At 45.0% G+C, this 19923-nt stretch overlaps 1 pseudogene; it reads left to right on the top strand.

Moving 5' to 3' along the window:
- The window catches only part of LOC141243139 (translation factor GUF1, mitochondrial-like), an 83559-nt pseudogene that overhangs the window by 34410 nt on the left and 29226 nt on the right, over window positions 1–19923 (top strand).

Here is a 19923-nt window from a genome sequence, read left to right as displayed (position 1 = left end):
AGAGCTCTCTGATGTGGTATTTAGGCTCTGGGAAGTTATCAACAAATATGTTGCTGGATCCAAATTAGTTTTAGATCCAAAATTCAGTGTTGACTAATCTCACAGCATTTCTGACTTAAATGAATGTAACTTGATGAAATACTATTTTGCTGCATGCAGCCACCACCAGGGGGAGCTGTTGACATGTGATTATGTACAGCTAATATTGGACCCAACCGCAGCAGTAGAAGTCTGTCTCCAGTGAGCGCCCTCTAGTGCCAGCTGTATATAGCTGTAGTGAACACATGCAGTGCTGGGTCCCAGAGCCGTTGCTACCTTCTTTTATGGTAGATTTGTACCTGATATTCAATGTAGAATTTGAATCTGCACTAATTGTGATGTTATATTACTCTCATTGTTTCCTAGATATGCTGAGCAAGTAGGTTATCTAATCGCTGGGATGAATGACGTACAGGAAGCACAAATAAGAGACACTGTGCATTTACTGAAGCAGCCAGTGGAGCCTCTGCCTGGCTTTAAGCCTGCGAAACCCATGGTGTTTGCAGGTGAGTTGAACCCTAATACAAATTAAATGGTCGCTGTACTTGATCTTATTCGATAGATAATGTGCAAAATCCCTTTATGAAGTTCAATTAAGTTGGAGTTACTTTTCAGGGGTTAGATAACATAAGTGTCGGCCGCTAGGGTCTCCCTTCTGTCCAAGTGTAATTTGTCTCTAGCAGCAGAAACCCCCCTATATGGATTACCGGAAGTGGGGCTTGGCCTTTGTCTCTCTGCTCCTCCCTGTCAAACTGTATATGCAGGCATAACAGAGATGCAGCCTTTCAGTTAATTGTAGGCATCTCATTAAGCAATGGCAGAAGCAATGCATGCTGAGTAATGAGAGAAAGGATGTCCCAGGACCTATAGTGCTGACAGAATGCTGATAATGAGGAATCGTCCACTCCAAAAGAGTGGATGGCTAGTTACAGAGCATGTGTATTGGTACTGTTCCAGGACCTACTGTTTTATCTACAGTCCATTTAGAATCAAAACTCTGTTCTACATAATATTGTACATGGAACAAAGTATTATGCCAATGTAACGGCAACACACATCGAAGTCAAAATCTAAGCAGAATTACACCTATAGCCCCCTCAGACTATGCAAAACACCAATTGAGCTTGAAGAACTTCAGCTCAAGTGCTCAAAAACTGTGTAACGGGGTCATAAAGCTATTGTACAGTATACAGTATATATTTTATTAGCGTAGTATTAAACCCTGTATTACAAGAGCACTTAGTTCAAGATTCAGCCTCCAGATGGAGTGACATCAGAGATTAGACACATCTGCAAGAGCGTCCTCAACAATGAATGTATAGTCAATCACATGGACTATACGTGTAATCTATTAGTACAACAGTATAATGAGTGTTGTGTAGAGATGAGCGAACCCGAACTGTAAAGTTTGGGATTCATACCGGACACCTAGTGTCCAATGCTGAACTCCGAACACTCACAAGTTCATTTTAAGAAAGAGAGACCCCTAGCTCTTACTACGACCATTTTACAGCAGCAAAGTTTGTGTCTCCATTGACTTCTATGGGGTTCGGGTTCAAGTTCTGGTACCCGAACCGAACTTTGGACTAAAGTTTGGTTGAAAACGAAAATCCACGGGGTTTGCTCATCCCTAGTGTAGTGTGAATTCTACATATTTTGTGCCTGAGTGCCAGTATTGAGGAGAGCCTTACCCATTATGTGCCTGCCACTCTCCTAAACACGCGTTTCACTTTTATAGCTTCTTCAGAGGGACACAGAGTATACCAAACACTGCCCCCCAGGCACCAGATGTAACCCACAGTATCAATTCCTTTAAGGCTAAAGTTACAGCTATAGAATAGATTGACCTTGACAATTCAAGTGCTTTCTCGTGGGAAGTATGTGCACCTCCCGATCATTTCAGTGGAGAGCGACCATTCCCAGCCACCTCTATTGAGAATCCATGACAGGCACAGGCGCTGTACCCTCGCCTATCACACTTTAGTAATGCTTCTAATTCCTTGTAACGGCCAGGAACGCCTCCACGATTGGATTAGGAACGGTGATCACAGAGTAGATAAATGCCAGAGAACATTTATTCTGCAGCCGCATTTTTCATCCCATTAGACTCAGCCTATTTTACAGAAGCCGAGATAATTGAGGAGAGATGTAAGGAAGGAACCTCACGATACACCAGGACTAGTCAGCTCAGAGCCGTGACGTGTGGGCAAGGTTTTTGCTACATTGTCGGGAATTTAGGGAGTGCTGCAGCAAGGGGGTTGGTAATGACACGCCACCGTGATACATAATGCATGGACTGTCTCCTCTCATTTGTTCTTTGAAGCTTGTTTTCCTCGTGAGTGATGCTCGGCGCATGAAAAAAGCCCAAACAATTAACATCAAATGGGTTTTCTGCGATTTGTAATAAATATAGCAGAGAGATGGGAATCTAGGAATGATTACATATGGAATAAAAAAATAAAAGACCTTCTCAATCTCTGCCCTTTGAAAATTGCGGCTCTCACGGTCCCTGCTCACTTCCTGCAGTGACCACATCCAGTATATCATTCATATGGACACTTAACCCCTTTCTGACCCAGGGCATATTAGTACGTATCTGTGCCCTGGGCCTTATGGGCCTGATACGTATTAATACTCCCTGGCGATTTCGCCCGCACACAAGCGGTGCGGGCGAGATTGCCGCCGGGGGTCAGCTGATTGTTACAGCTGACACCCTGTGCTATGTTATCCCAAAAAGGTCAAAAAGATTATTACCTCCAATCAAAATTTATCAACACAAAAACCTCAGGCTATAAACCCACGGTTATAAGGAAGCAAAAAGAGAAAAGACTCGTAAAATAAATAATTTATTTCAATATTTTTTAAAAATACTAGTAGAAGTTAAAAAACAGGAACCTTCAAAACAGCCCACAACAAACATACATCCCTCTTGGCTATTACAAAAAATTCAATCAACACCCTATTTAAAATAATAGTATATTACATCTGTAACTAATATTGCACATGCCTTTTTAGTAAAGTGCTATAGTTGCTGAACAAAGTGTGTATACACATTTAAGGAAGCCTTCAATAATTAAAGTGCCAATGTGCACATATACACATTTAGTAAGCAGAAAAAGTGCAAAAAAGTGTACATATAAGTAGAATTCAAGGCAGTGCAGACAAATACAATAATATATATACTCTATGCAGCCTATTCACTCAAGTAGTGAAGTTAAACCTGTAAGGCGGATGCATTAGAGTAGAGACTTTTTTTTTTTTTTTCCAAGGGTTACTTACATAATGTTTGCAAAAGAAAGAAATAGCCTGGGGGGATATGCCGTTGTAAACCCCGACGACGCCCTTTCGCCTTCAGCTGACACCCTGTGCTATGTGCAGGGAGTAGTCCCGCACCGCTCCCGGCACATTAACCCCCGAAATGCTGTGATCAAAATCGATCGAAGCATTCCGGTGACAAGAGGAGGTAAGCGCTATACTTGCCTTCTCTGCTGGCGTCCAGGGGCGTCTGAGTCCAGTGCCGGATGTTGCCATGGTGACCCGACGTCATCATGACAACATCCGGGTCACCAGGAGGCAGGAAGTTGCTTTGGTCATGCGCAGTGCACGACCAAAGTAACTTCTCCCTGTGCAGCGCTGACAGGCTGCATGGTATAGGGAGCTGCTGCTCTCTATGCCATGCAGGCGATCAGGCTACAAAAAGTGAAAGTCCCATAGTGGGACAATGTGAAACAATAAAAATGTCAGAAAGTAAAAAAAAAAAATTGTAAAAATATTTTTTTAAAAAATGAAAAAAATAATAAAATAAAAATAAAAATATATTGTACCCATAAATAAATAATCTTATGGGAAAAAAAAATAAACCAATAAAAGTACACATATTTGGTATTGCCGCGTCCGGAACGACCTGAGCTGTCCTGCTAGTTAACCCCTTTAGTGAACATGGTAAAAAAACCCAAAAAAACGAAACATAAAGCGATGTTTTATCATCATACCGCCAAACAAAAAATGGAATCAAAAAGACGAATGTAAATAAAAATTGTACCACTGAAAACGTCATCTTGTCCCGCAAAAAACAAGCTGCCATACAGCTCCAACAACCGAAAAATAAAAAAGTTATAGCTCTCAGAATAAAGCTATGCAAAAACAATTATTTTTTTCTATAAAATAGCTTTTATTGTGTAAAAGCGCCAAAATCTAAAAAAAATATATAAATGCAGTACCGCTGTAAATGTACTGACCCGAAGAATAAAGCTGCCTTATCAATTTTACCAGATGCAGAACGACATTAAAAACAAAAAACAAAAAATAATTCCTGAATTGTTGGTTTTTATTTATTCTGCCTTCTAAAAATCGGAATAGAAAGCGATCAAAAAATGTCACATGCCCGAAAATGGTACCAATAAAAACGTCAACTTGTCCCACAAAAAACAAGCCATCACATGACTCTGTCAGCCGAAATATGGAAAAATTATAGCTCTCAAAATATGGCGATGCAAAAACTAGTCTTTGCAAAAAAATGCGTCTTTTATTGTGTGACAGCTGTCAATCATAAGAACCCGATATGAATCTTGCATCGCTGTAATCGCACCGACCCAAAGAATAAAGACGTCTAATCACTTATACTGCACGAGGAACGGCGTAAAAAATAAACTTTAGGGTTAGGGTTGTGCTAGGGTTAGGGTTGTGCTAGGGTTAGGGTTGTGCTAGGGTTTGGGTTGGGGTTGGGATTTTTTCAGAAATAAAGAAAAAAAAATGATGACGATATGGCGACTAGTGAGTGCAAGTGCTCGCTACTTGAGTTTGCATCGGGTGCTTGCTTATGCACCGAGTATGGCGGGTGCGCGAGTGTCATGCTTGAGTCTCCGCCCCAAATGTTTTGCAGCTGTTATACAGCTAAAAAAACCTCGCGGGGATTGCCCGAGCATGATGCACGAGCTATCCCCGCATGTTTTTTTTTTGGGTGTCTAATAACCGTGAAACATGCGGGGCAGGGACTCGAGCATGTCACTTGAGCACCCGCGATACTTGGTGCATACCCGAGTACCTGATGAAAACTCAAGTAGCAAGCACTTGCACTCAAGACTTATGACAACTTATTCAATATGATGACCTAATGTTATCAAATTCTGTGTCGTACTTCTGGGTTCAAAATGTTCACTATACCCCTTGATAAAATCCTGGAGGGGTATAGTTTCCAAAAGGGAGTCACTGGGGAAAGGGAGGGGGTGGTTTCCACTATTTAGGCACATCAGGGACTCCACAAACGCAAATTTTACAAATCAAAAAGTCAAATGGCGCTCCTTCCCCTCTGAGCCCTGCCGTGCACCCAAACAGTGGTTTTCCCCCACATATTGGGTATCAGCTTACTCAGGAGAAATTGCACAACAAATTGCATGGTGCAATTTCTCCTGTTACCCTTATGAAAATGCAAAATTGGGGGATGAAAAACATTTTTGTTGGAAAAATGTGAAAATTTTATTTTTACTGCTCAATGTTATAAACTTCTGTAAAGCACCTGAGGGTTCAGGGTGCTCATCACACATCTAGATAAGTTCCCTAAGGGGTCTAGTTTCCAAAATGGGATCACTTGTGGGGGGTTTCCACTGTTTAGGCACATCAGGGGCTCTGCAAACGTAACATGGTGTCCGCTAATTATTCAAGCAAATTTTACATTCAAAAAGTCAAATGGCGCTCCTTCCCTTCCGAACCCTGCCGTGCGCCCAAACAGTGTTTTTTCCTCAGATATGGGGTATCTGCGTGCTCATGGGAAATTGCACAACAAATTTTGGGGTCCATTTTTTCCTGTTACCCCTGCAAAAATAAAAAAATTTGGGTCTAAGGCTGTGTGCCCACAATGCGTTTTTTAAGCGTTTCCGCAGCGGCAAAAATGCTGCAGAAACACATAAAAAACGCATGGTAGAAGGCCTGCCATGTTCCCCAATGATAATCCGCATGTGCTGTGCACATGCTGCGGACATTTCCGCTGCGGATTATCATTGCGGAAAAAAACGCAGCACTACCAATTATTTTGTGGAAGTGCTGCGTTTTCGCCGCCATTGACTTGCATTAGAACGCATGCATTCCGCTTCACTAGATAAGGACATGCGGAATGCATGCGTTCTAATGTGCGGATGGTACCCAGGTCTAGAGGAGAGGTGACTCTCCTCCGGACCCGGGTATCATAGAAACTGTAAAAAAAAGAATAAAATAAAAAATAAAGATTATATTTACTTTCTGACGGCCCCAGCTGCACTCCTCCTCTCATGCCGACAGATCGCGGTACACTGAAGGACCTGCGCTGACGTCATAGTCATGTGACGGGTCACGCGACGCTGATGTCGACAGGTCCTTCAGTGTACCGCTGCCGGCAGCCAGGATGAGCGCAGCAAGACACCGGGGGCCATCAGAGGGTAAGTATAGATTTATTTTTTATTTTTTACCATTCTTTCGGTCACAGTATATAAATCCATGCCGTTTGCGTGGGTTTATATACTGTGACCAAGATGACAAGCACTTTCCAAGTGATGCTAAAATCGCTTGGAAAGCGCTTGTCAACCCGCATACGGAAATGCAAGTGAAGAACGCTTTACTTCCGCATGTCCCTGGCAGGAAAACGCAAGTGCAATCCGCATGCGTTTTTTTCTGCCAGGGAGATGCAGAAACGCTCAGGAAAAATCCTGAGCATTTCTGCATCGTGGGCGCATAGCCAAAGTAACATTTTTGTGAAAAAAAGTTAAATATTGATTTTTTTCTTCCAATTTCCAAAAATTCCTGTGAAGCACCTGAAGGGTTAATAAACTTCTTGAATGTGGTTTTGATGACCCTGAGGGGTGCAGTTTTTAAAATGGTGTCACTTTTGGGTCTTTTCTGTCATAAAGGCCCCTCAAGGTCACGTCAAATGTGATGTGGTCTCTAAAAAAAATGGTTTTGTAAATTTTGTTGTTAAAATGAGAAATCACTGGTCAACTTTTAACCCTTATATCTCCCTACTAAAAAAAAAATTTTGTTTCAAAATTGTGCTGATGTAAAGTAGACATGTGAGAAATGTTATTTATTAACTATTTTGTGTAACATATCTCTCTGATTTAAGTGCATAAAAATTAAAATTTGGAAAATTGCAAAATTTTCAAAATTTTCACCAAATTTCCGATTTTTTCACAAATAAACGCAAGTGATATCGAAGAAATTTTACCACTATCATGAAGTACAATATGTCACGAGAAAACAATCTCAGAATCAGCAGGATCCGTTGAAGCGTTCCAGAGAAATTACCTCATAAAGTGACAGTGGTCAGAATTGTAAAAATTGGCCTGGTCATTAACGTGCAAACCACCCTCGGGGGTAAAGTGGTTAAAGTGTATCCATCGTTTTAATTTTTATTTCATAAATCAATAGTTTACATGAAAATAAGAAACTTTGTAATATATCTTATCAAAGAAATTTGCTTCTATATTTGCTAAAATTGATCAGTCATCATCAAGTCTCAATTCTGAGGATTTAAATTTGTATTCAGTGAAGACAGACTTTCCCATTACTGAGATAGGAGATGGCAGCTGCTTCTGATAAGGGGGAAAAGCTGTCTCAAGCTCCTCCCTCTTCCTGCCCACATAGAATTGTATCAGTAGCAGCTGCCATCTCCTATCTCAGTAATGGGAAAGTGTCTTCACTGAATACAGATTTTACCTCAGAGTTTCATAATGAATGATACATTTTGGCAGAGAATGAAGAAAATTACAATGTTGTTTAATTTCATGTGTACTATTGATTCATGAAATAACAATTAAAACGAGGGTTACTCTTTAAGATAATCGGGAGCCTTAAAGGTCATGTGCTGGAGATGTCGGCTTCACTGCTGAAGCCAGTACCTTAGTCACATGAATGATGTACGGAAAGTCTGCAGGAAGTAAGCGGAGACCAGTGCGGACTACCGGAGCAATAGTGATGGAGCCATGGGGGGAACAAAGAGGAGAGAATAGGGATTTTGAATTGAACACCTTTCCTGCTGTTTCCTGACTTTTTGGAAAACCATTTTAAGCTATGTGCACACGGCGTCTCTTAGATTTCGGCACCGCCACATAGATTTCCCAGACAAAAACGCTTCAGGAAGACCGCGACGGTCGTTTTCCTGAGGTGTCTTTTCCAGCGGCTTTGCAGCTTTTTCACTTTATACTGGTAACTATAGAGAGCAGGCGGCTTCCTAGCGAAAGACGCTCAAAGAATGAACCTGTTCCTTATTTTAACCACTTCAGTTTCCGAATCCTAAAGTGGTTAAAAGACATAAGACAGAAGATGTGCACAGCAATGTTGCTTTGACATTGCTGTGCATTATGTTCATATTATGGGGTGCTTTATCTGGCAGATTCTAGGCTGAAAAAGACGCCATGTGCACACACCCTTGGGGTAAGTTCACACACAGTATTTTGATGTGGATTTTTTTATGTGCATTTATTGAGTGGCCATACCCACTCCCAGTTGAGTTCTGACCACTTTTCAAAAACTTGGCAAAGTGGTCCTAGACGGGCGAAAAAACACACAAAATTTTAAGCAATTTTACACTAGAAAACAAACGTAAACTGCTGGATGAATCGGCCCCTTCTTTTTCTGAAGCAGTCAAAAAACTCAGTGTGAACATCCCCTAAATGTGGTTTTTGGAGCAGAATCCACTTCAGAATATTGTGGGAACATACCCTACTGGTTTCTTTTAGCTTTCTGTTCCAGGAGTGTTTCCAGTTGACCAATCCGAATACAGCAATTTGAAGAGTGCGCTGGAAAAGCTGACCTTGGACGATTCAAGTGGGTCTGTTAGTTGGGACAGCAGTGCAGCTCTGGGTGCTGGCTGGAGGTGCGTCTACTACTGCCATTATCTGACTTATTTTATATCACTATATATTTTATTTCAGTCATTTCCTATACTTATGATGAAAATATACCATGCGGGCATTAATGTGTCCTACAGTGATCATAAGAGCACAGTTATCACCTACTGGCCGATTAATTGAGCATTAGATAGACATTTCAATAACTTTAATTTCTGAAAAGGGGTCATTTGTGAAAGGTAATTATTGATTTAGTGTGTAAGGCTGAAAAAAACCATCTTCAGCTCAGAAAATTCTTCTGTAACAATGATCAGGAGGAAAGCAAAAAAACGTTACAAGGTAAAGGCCAATTTTTGGCAGAACAAACCACTGGCTCAACAATTCATCTTGGTAATGTGTTAACCACTTGTATATTATACTCACGAATGGTATCTAGTCCCCTAGTGAATTCAGCATTGTATCACGCAGAGAGTTGCACAGTCTCACGCTCTTACAGTAAAGAATCCTGGTCTTGGCCCTTTTGTTATAGATACGGTACTGAATATATTACACTAGGTCACTCCTTAGCATTTCTTTTTAACTAATAATTTAATAATAATTAATAATTTTAACTAATAATTAATTGTATTACTCTTTCCTTGTATTGCAGTCCACCTATTCCATCTTTACTTTAATTTCCCACCTTGTACTTGCTAGACTTCGGCTTTGTCTTTCTTGCACACTGGTGGCCAAATCTGTGCACCATGTTCCATATGGAGTCTGACTAGTGAAAATGTATTTTTCATTGTTAAATCACATTTGTCACTTCTCGGCCCAAACCTCCAGCTTATCCAGATATGTTTGTGACATATTATCCTGCAATTCCATAGGTAGGATTGTCATCAGTACAGTATTGTGTAGATCTGAATCCTCATATCCTCATCAATACACATGCACATGTACACATGAGCCTGCTGGACTTCCCATAGAGAAGTCAGAAATGGTTTATTATCACCTCTGCCTTCCTGATTGTTTCCTAAACAAGTGCTATAGTTTAGGAAGCTATGACGGTGATCATGTGAGTACCGGTTGCTGGCAGCATGCGTTGCTTGGTTAGCCCCAGATTGACTCAGCAGTTTGCAGGAAGTTGAATTTTGTCATGTTTTATTACTGAATTCCCCTGTAACTGGGCCTGGCATATAAGCCCCAGTTACAGGGGAATTCAGTAATGACAAAATGAAGACAAAAGTTATTTGGATGACTGAACCAGAGACATTTTTAGAGATCTTAAAATCCCATGTACGAAAAAGAAAAATTATGCCTGGTGATGATCAGAAATGATCTGGTCTTGAACTGGTTTGTAGTCCATTCTACGACCTGCCTTGTGTATAGTAGGCAGTGCAAATAGCCTGGTGTTTCTCTGTTATGATGGACACCGCGTTACTGGTATTTTCCAGACCAATTTCTATTAGAGTGGTGGATCCCTATCGAGCACTAAGTAGTTTCCCATTTTATTAACACTTTTGGTATATTTGCCTCTCTATATAAATTATAACTAACGTTCATGTCCTGCACAGGTTGGGCTTCCTGGGGCTTTTACACATGGAGGTGTTTAACCAGAGACTGGAACAGGAATACAATGCATCTGTCATAATGACGTCCCCTACAGTCCCATACAAGGCTGTGCTGTCCTCTCCAAAGCTGATTAAGGTACTTTCTGTCTATGGCTTCCATGATGCAGTAATGCCTTATACATGGATCTGGTGGATCATAGGCTGCAAAACGTAACCACTCTGCGCTGTATTGTGGGCCACTCTGATTTGTTGTGCCATACGCCAAAACTAACTATCAGGGTGTTTCATTACTTCTGGGGGAAACAAAATCAGTAAAATTGGACTTTGATGTTGAGATGTTGACATTTTTTGTTCAGTATTTGCAGTTAAAGTGGTTTTCTGCTACTGTAACATTAATGACCTAATCCCAGCACTGGTTATCAATGTCAGATCGGTGGAAGTCCCAACAACTGGCATCACCAACAATCTGCTGTGTGCAGCGGTGGCCAGATGGATCCACACCGCTCCAGCACGCTGGTCACTAGTCACTGCCGGGTTCTGCAGATCGGCTCCAATTGTATGATCCCATCTAATTTTCCACATTATTCCTTTAGGAATATGGAGAATCGGAGATTACTATTGTAAATCCATCTGAATTTCCTGACAAATCTGTAGTAAAGGAATATCTTGAAGCTATGATTTTGGGTACAATTATTTCACCAGATGACTATCTTGGAAAGATCATGTCACTGTGTCAGGTCAGTGACCATTGGATCACAAAGATTTGAGGTGATATTATTGGGAAATTATATCATAAACATTAATTTTGCAAACACATTATATGTGTTATCTTAAACTCTCCATATGTTAAAGGGGTTGTCCAAGACTTAGATATTGATGACTTAACCTTTGGATGGGTGGAGGTCCGCAGCAGCTCCCCCGGCAGCTGGGTGTGCACAGTATACGGAGGTGGAACACCTAAGCTCTGTACATTGTGTAGAGACCGTTATCAGGTTCTGCAGCTCTGCTCTTATTTACTTCAATGGGAGCTGAGCTGTAGTACCTGAGAATGTCCACTACGTGGTGTCCTGACTCCATACACTGTTCACTTTTGGGTGCCATGTGAGCTGCAAACAATGGATCAGTGGGGTGCCGAGTGTAAGAAGCCCCCTGATCTATCAAAGTCCTAGATAACCCCGTATTATACAAGGACGGCAGATTATAGGAAATGTCACCCTATTTTGGAGTAGATGTAGCAAAACTAATGTAGGAGCCAAGTGGAGCAGAGACACGTAGCAGGCAATTTGGTTTCTGACACCCTCCATTATATCAGGTTTCCACTCCCTTTTAATGTAGCGGTCAGTGGCGTACCGCCAATGGCGGCAGACCACGCGACTGCTATGGGGCCCGTGAGCCGGGGGGGCCCCATAGCAGTCCAGGGGTGGACATACCACCGCCAGTGCAGCTGCACCGGGTCCCCACCATGCAGCTGCACCAAGGGGCCCGCAAGGTCCTGCTGCTCCCTGCACGTGGCAGTCAGTGAGCGATCCTTGCAGCTCCGCTGCTGTCAGGAGGAGAATAGCAGCGGAGCTGGAGGGTTCATCCTCTGCTTCCTCCCTGACCCAGGTGCATGCAGCTTGATGACGTCATCATGCAGCGCACCTAGGTCAGGAAGAAAGCTGCCGGCAACCAGGAGGATGCTGGAGGGGAGCGAGCTGAAGTAAGTTGTTTTTTTTTTCGTTTTTTTTTACTGAAATGCTGGGGAGGGGAGGTGGGGGAGAGCAATGATGGGATGGTGGGGCTGGGGAGAGCAATAATGGGGCTGATGGGGCTGGGGAGAGGAATGATGGGGCTGGGAAGAGCAATAATGGGGCTGATGGGACTGGGGAGAGGAATGATGGGGCTGGGGAGAGAAATATTGGGGCTGGGGAGAGGGCTGATGGGGCTGGGGAGAGCAATAATGGGGCTGATGGGGCTGGGGAGAGGAATGATGGGGCTGGGGAGAGGAATAATGGGACTGATGGGGCTGGGAAGAGCAATAATGGGACTGGGGAGAGGAATAATGGGGTTGATGGGGCTGGGGAGAGGAATAATGGTATGGTGGGGCTAGGGAGAGCAATGATGGGGCTGGGGAGAGGAATGATGGGGTTGGGGAGAGCAATGATGGGGATGGTAGGGCTGGGGAGAGCAATTATGGGATGGTGGGGCTGGGGTGAGCAATAATGGGGCTGATGGGGCTGGGGAGAGGAATAATGGAGTTGTTGGGGCTGGGGAGAGGAATGATGGGATGATGAGGCTGGGGAGAGCAATGATGGGGCTGGGGAGAGCAATGATGGGGCTGGGGAGAACAATGATGGGGCTGGGGAGAGCAATAATGGGCCTGGGGAGAGCAATAATGGGGCTGGGGAGAGGAATGATGGGGCTGGGGAGAGGAATGATGGGGCTGGGGAGAGCAATAAGGGGGCTGATGGGGCCAGGGAGAGGAATGATGGGGCTGATAGGTTTGAGAAGAGGAATGATGGGGCCGGGAAGAGCAATAATGGCGCTGATGGGGCTGGGAAGAGGAATAATGGGATGGTGGGGCTGGGGACAGCAATATTGGGGCTGATGGGGCTGGAGAGAGCAATGATAGGGCTGGGGAGAGCAATGATGGGGCTGATGGGGCTGGGGAGAGGAATAATGGCGTTGATGGGGCTGGGGAGAGGAATGATGGGATGATGGAGCTGGGGAGAGCAATAATGGGGCTGATGGGGCTGGGGAGAGGAATAATGGGGCTGGGGAGAGCAATAATAGGGCTGATGTGGCCGGGGAGAGGAATGATGGGGCTGATATGGCCGGGAAGAGGAATGATGGGGCGGATGGGGTTGGGGAGAGCAATAAAGGGGCTGATGGGGCTGGGGAGAGCAATAATGGGGCTGATGGGGCTGGGAAGAGCAATAATGGGGCTGATGGGGCTGGGGAGAGCAATGATGGGGCTGATGGGGCTTGGGAGAGCAATGATGGGACTGGGGAGAAGAATTATGGGGCTGATGGGTCTGGGAAGAGCAATAATGGGGCTGATGGGGCTAGGAAGAGGAATGATGGGGCTGGGAAGACCAATAATGAGGCTGATGGGGCTGGGGAGAGCAATGATGGGGCTGGGGAGAGGAATGATGGGGCTGGGGAGAGGAATGATGGGGCTGGGAAGAGCAATAATGGGGCTGATAGGGCTGGGGAGAGCAATGATGGGGATGGTGTGGAAGGGGAGAGCAATGACGGGGGTTCTGGGAGAGAGCAATGACGGGGGTGCTGGGAGAGAGCAATGATGGGGTGGTGGGAGAGAGCAATGATGGGGGTGCTGGGAGAGAGCAATGATGGGGGTGGTGGGAGAGAGCAATGATGGGGGTGCTGGGAGAAAGCAATGATGGGCGTGCTGGGAGAGAGCAATGATGGGGTGGGGAGAGAGCAATGATGGGGGCCTGGGAGAGAGCAATGATGGGGGGCTGGGAGAGAGCAATGATGTGGGTGCTGGGACAGAGTAATGATGGGGGTGCTGAGAGGAAATGATGGGGGTGCTGGGAGAGAGCAATGATGGGGGTGCTGGGAGAGAGCAACGATGAGGGTGCTGGGACAGAGCAACGATGGGGGTGCTGGGACAGAGCAATGATGGGGTGCTGGGAGAGAGCAATGTCAGGGGTGCTGGGAGAGAGCAATGATGGGGGTTCTGGGACAGAGCAATGATGGGGGTGCTGGGAGAGAGCAACGATGAGGGTGCTGGGACAGAGCAATGACGCGGGTGCTGGGACAGAGCAATGACAGGGGTGCTGGGAGAGAGTAATGATGGGGGTGCTGCGAGAGAGCAATGATGGAGGTGGTGGGAGAGAGCAATGATGGGGGTGCTGGGAGAGAGCAATTATGGGGGTTTCACTTTGCTTGTACTGTGAAGCCTTGTATGTTTTCTGTGTGCACATAGCCTTACAGTTAATTGGGGAGAGTCACAGAGACTGAAAAATTTATATTATTGGCTGGTGAAGATTATAGTTAATGGGGGGCACAGTGCTGCTTATCACTTAATATTTTGATTACTAAGTGGCTAATAGTATATTAATGGGGGGGGTACATATCTGTATTCAGGGGCGCAGAGCAGGGGAGACACATGTATGCATACAATATGTGACCTTGTTATTTTCTAGGCTGGAGATCATCGTGACAAGATGAGTCGTGGCTGGGGGATGTCGACATGAAGGTCTGACCAGATGGAGAAGAAGCAGCAGAAACCGACTCTGATCAGATGAGACGTCAGCGGTAAGTGCCTGGATGTAAATATTATTCTGTATCTGCACTGTGTGACTTGGAGTGATAATGTTCTCTGTAAAATCCCTTAGGCTGCATTCTCACATTTGTGTGAAATGCCTGTGTGCTGCCAGATTTTTTATCGGCTGGTCCACGGACTCGTACAGTTTTATAGATCCATTCACACATCCATGAAAATCATGGATCTGAGAATGAGATCTGTGAGGGTCAGAGAATGTCCTGTTCTGATCCGATTTTGAGGATTAGAATAGGACATGCTCAATGCGTCGGTAAAACAGGGCAGCACACCGACACTGCACACTGATACAGGAATGTAGTCTTATTATGTATAGCACAGTCCCTTAGTATATAGTGTATTCACTTATTATGTATAGCGCCATCCTTAGTTATATAGTTTCCTCTTTTATTATGTATAACACCCTCCCTTATTATGTACCATCCTCTCTAGCGGCTTACAGTTGGGGGATAATACTGTGTTGGGTTCAGCATAATTTACCCTGGGAGTTGAGGTGGGGTACAGTAGGGTCATTATACTGTGCATGTGGAGGAATTCACCATGGGGGTTTCATACTGTGTTTGGGGGGCCCTTTTATTGGCACCACACTTTATGGGGCAATGAAAGAGAGATCTAGGACTTCAGCTGGAGGAAAATCACTATGTAAAGGATGGAAAGTTGTGAGATCTGATCTTTGGTGACCCCGACAATTATTTAAATTTTTTTTTTGGGGGGGGGGGCCCAATTAGAGCTTCTGCTATGGGGCCCCATGATTCCTATGTACCCCCTTGGTAGTGGTAATGTATGTAGAAATAACGAAGACCGGATATACCAATTATAAGTCATTGGGACCCACAAGGATTCATTTTGTTTCATTTAGAAGACTGATCTCTTGGTTTATGGCTCCATGAGGAATGGCAGTCGTGATGCCAATGTGAACTACGTTCCAATAAAGCCAATTGCTTGTTTCCGCAGACCCGGTGAGCAGAGCAGAAGAGCTTTCTTTACATAGACGAACACCAGATCATGATGAAATATTTGTTCCCATTGAAGGAAGTTGTGGTTGATTTTTATGACAACTTAAAATCCTTATCTTCAGGATATGCAAGGCGAGACCTACAAAACCATGCAAAGCCTTCACCCCTTCCGCCCGGCCTTTGCTGTTCCCAAAACAAGATATATCTATATAGTCGAAAGATGGTACGATTGTTCTACATTTTCTTCTTACTCAACTCCAACTCCAAGAGACTGACAGTCTATTTGGTCAAGTTTGAGGCACATTATCACAAAAAGATCAGAATGCCCCATAAGGTAATCTCCTAGGGCCTCCTCTAGTGGTCTCGGACTCTTCGAGGAATAAGGGGCTTATGAGGTTTACCTTCTCCAGCAGCAATAAATGAGAGTACATAAAACCGTACACCATAGCAGGGTGTACATAATCGGGAAAGGAGAGCAAGAAACCAAATCCGTTCCAAGGTCTCAATCTTGACAGCGTTTAGCAACCTAAACCTTGTGAATCTCAGTGGTGCTAGGCCAGGAGTATCGAGCCAAGAAGCCCATAGGTCTTCACGTTTTTGCAGAGAGCCTGGAAGCTTTTGTTGATACGGAGATCACATGCACTGTGTTCATCATAAAATATTAAACTTTACAATTTACAAGATATAAAAGGAAATTGTATTTTCTACCAGCTTTACATAACTCAATAGAACAGGAGATTGTTAAAAAACAAAGCAAAACACCTTGTAATATATCTGATCAGAGAAATCTGCTTACTTATCCACTCCCCCTACCTCCTGAACTTGTCATAAAAAAAAAAAATAACTCAAATCTAACTTGCTGAGAGAAGACGGACAGCAGGCTCACTGTGGTGTCGTGACGCTGCCCGTTATACTCTATGGAGAGTGGAAGGAGGAGTGAGACACAGACTGAGGAAAATGAGGACTGAGCTTCCTCTTAAGTGTTTTACCTTACATAAGAGCTGGATGCACAGCTACACAGCTCCGTACTGCTGTATAATGTTCTTCTGTCAACTTCCCCATTGCCCTGTATTTTATAAGCCCTTGAGGGCGGGGTCCTCTTCTCTGTACCAGTCTACTTGTTATATGTATATAACCCTGTTCACAAGTCCAGCACCCACAAATTAATGGTGCTTTAAAAAGAAATAATAATAATGTCCTCCATGCCTTTGCTTTGTCATCTATGTGCTAACTAGTGTTGAGCCACCCCCGTAGTGTTCGAGTTCGGTTCGGGTCGTCGAACACCCGTATGTTCGACGAACTGTTCATCGAACTGTTCGACGAACACCTTCGAACACCGTTAAAACCAATGGCAGGCAAACAAAAACACATAGCAACACATAGAAAAAACATAGAAAACACTTCAAAGGTGTCCAAAAGCTGACAAACTGTTCAGAAGACACAACTAACACATGGAAAAGTGACAAGTACATATAGTCATGCGAAAAGAAAAGAGGTGGAGGAGTAAAAGGAGGGGAGACACAGATATAGGCATGTCATGCCCTTCTAAAACCAAAAAAGTGCGAAGCCGACATGGCCAGTCCGTTCCTGCCTGTGCGACCTCCGTGTCGCCGTGTTTGTGCCAGAGCTGCGTTGGACCCTGACGGCCAGCCCCCCTCTCCCAATACTGGTGCCTGTCCGCTGGTGGGTTGAGCGAGCCCCCCTGCGGTGGAGGCAGGTCTAAGCTTTTTCATTTAAATTGTCTCTCTAATTTGAATGAGTACACTTTAAATCCTTTTACAAGGATCTATTGGAGGGCAAGTCTGATGCCAGCAGCTGCTGGAATTCCAGCTCCAATAGCGTCCACTAAAGCTTCTGCAGTTAAAAAGCTTTTATAAGGATCGAGCTTGGCGGTCCACCGCAAGGCATCCTACCGTCAGTCCCAGCCCCTGTGCCTTGGGGTGCCTCCCGATGCTCTTCACTGAGTATCCTGGGGGCCCGAAGCATTTCCTTTGAAAAAATTAAGTGTCCAAACTACAGGTAGTGTAGCTTGCTTAACAGCTGGGATAATCCGCTGACTAGCAGACACTGCTACTAGGCACAAAGTATTTCCTGGGCTAGATGCAGTTAAAAATTTGTAATTAGATACTCTCGTTGGATGCTGAGAAAGCATTCCATAGAGTCTTCTGGCACGCCATATATTATTCTCTTAAAAAGCTTGGGGTAGGGGTCTAGGGGACCTTTTTATAGCCAAAATCACAGCCCTGTATCGCAATACATCACCTAGGCTGAAGATAAATGGAACTGTAGCACCCCGAGGGCTCGGTTGCTACAGAGGTATTGCACCTCACCCAGAGGTGTGATATCTCACTCTCAGGTAAGGATGGAGTGTGGATCAGGACCCCGACACCTGCATGCATTACACCACATTGCCGTGGGGCAGGGCGACCAATATGCCCCTGAGATGGGCACGACAGTCCCTGTCCCTGGCTGGAGTGGGGGGAGGGAACACCGAGGAAGGGGAACCCTGTAGTGCAGGAGCAGGGAGTAAGCAGTTCCTGGGTGCATTGAGAAGGGAGTATAAAAGGTGGGCACCATCTTAGTTCAGTGCAGAGAAGTCTGAGCAGAAGTGACAGGGAGCAGGGGCTCTGCATGAGCTCTGCTCCGGAGGCTGGCCTAGTAACAGAGGCCCAGGCCTGGAAGAGGGAGAAGGAAGGAAGAGGAGCGGAGAAAGCTCCAGGAACGAGGAACGAGGGGATCCCAGGGGTGCGGACTGGCGAGTCGCCACCGCACGCCCGAATCCACCTGCGTGGAGGGGTCAGGCCAAAGGGGGAGACCGGTCCCAGAAAGTAGTGGAGGCGGGAAACGACCCTCAGCTAGAAACTGGAGGCTGTGACATTTTATGTGGCGCAACCCCTCGCTACACCCGCTAGGAAGGCACCACATAGGGTCAGGGAAACTGGCGCCAATTTTACCAAGAGGAAGCCCAAGGCAGCCGGACAGAAGCGTGGTCACTGGTGGGGTAAGAAAGGCCAGAGAAAGCACACACAAAGGGGGTCCTGTGAAGCGCTCCAAAGTTATCTGGGAGTTGGCCGAGCCCCTCACTTGGTGAGCACAGTACGACGTGGGCAGCCGTTACCTGCAGATGTGGTCTGGATAATAAAAACTGTGAGTAAAGGCCCTGGACTGCATCACTGACTCTGTGTCGTTACTGCTGCTGCCCTGCACCATCACCCCCATCCTCCGCATACACTGCCCTGAGGCTATACTCCTCCCGTGGGGAGTTATACTATGCTCTGCTGCACCCACAACACCAGCCTCAGCGGTCTGCCCTGCAGCGGCGATTCACTCTGACCGCAATCCACGGGTGGCGTAGTCGGACATTTAAACATCAAGACCACATAAATAGTTCCGCCACTGGTTTGACCGCCCTGAGCAACGGAACCGGGTCGCAGCCACGGAGACTACAACCCCCAGCATCCACCAAAAAGGGTCCGGCTCCGGGTGTCCCAAGGCCCAGGGGGCGCGTCAGAACATTTTCATCACCTTTCATAATCACCAATGGGACAAGGCAGGGATGTCCTCTGTCCCCTCTCTTATACATCCTAGTGACGGAGCACCTGCTCTCATCAATTCGCCATAACCCCAATATTAGGTGGATTGAGGTGGGAGGCACCGAGTACAAGTGCTCTGCATTTGCTGATGATGTTCTAGTATATATCACTCAATCACATATATCCATCCCTGCTGTTATGGCTGAAATAGATCACTTTGTTACATGGTCAAATTTTAAAATCAATGCAGCGAAGTCTGAGGCCCTCGATCCCTCCCCAAATCCATACAGGATTCCATCCAGTCCAACTTTCCCTTTGCCTGGCCCTCACAGGGTATCAAATACTTAGGAATTCGTATTCATAGAGACCTCTACCGTCTATGTTATCTTAATTTTGGGCCCTTTATTGAACAACTCCATACAGACCATGGTTGGCAAGTTAGAACTGTAAGATTCACTACATGAACCACTGGTGTTTTGTGGAAAAGCACATGAACACTGTGTTCCAAATTATTATGCAAAAAGTGTTTAGGAGTGATAAGGGAAGAATTTTTTTGTTTGTCAGTTAAACTTATTGATGGTGATGTGTGTCAGGGCTCTTTATATCACTGTAAGCAATTGCAGACACCTGTGCTAATTAGTTTGGCAGGTGTGTCCAATGAAAGGCAAGACTACTTAAGAAGGCTGTCCCACATTATTAAGCAGCCTACATTTTCTGCCAAAATGGGAAAGAAAAAGG

This window comes from Phyllobates terribilis, unplaced genomic scaffold (genome assembly GCF_046119375.1).
Source record: "Phyllobates terribilis strain yellow unplaced genomic scaffold, ASM4611937v1 Scaffold_1118__1_contigs__length_406537, whole genome shotgun sequence".
In the NCBI taxonomy this organism is placed as follows: domain Eukaryota; kingdom Metazoa; phylum Chordata; class Amphibia; order Anura; family Dendrobatidae; genus Phyllobates; species Phyllobates terribilis.
The sequence above is the reverse complement of the archived record's forward strand: the minus strand, read 5'-3'. Positions and strand labels throughout refer to the sequence as shown.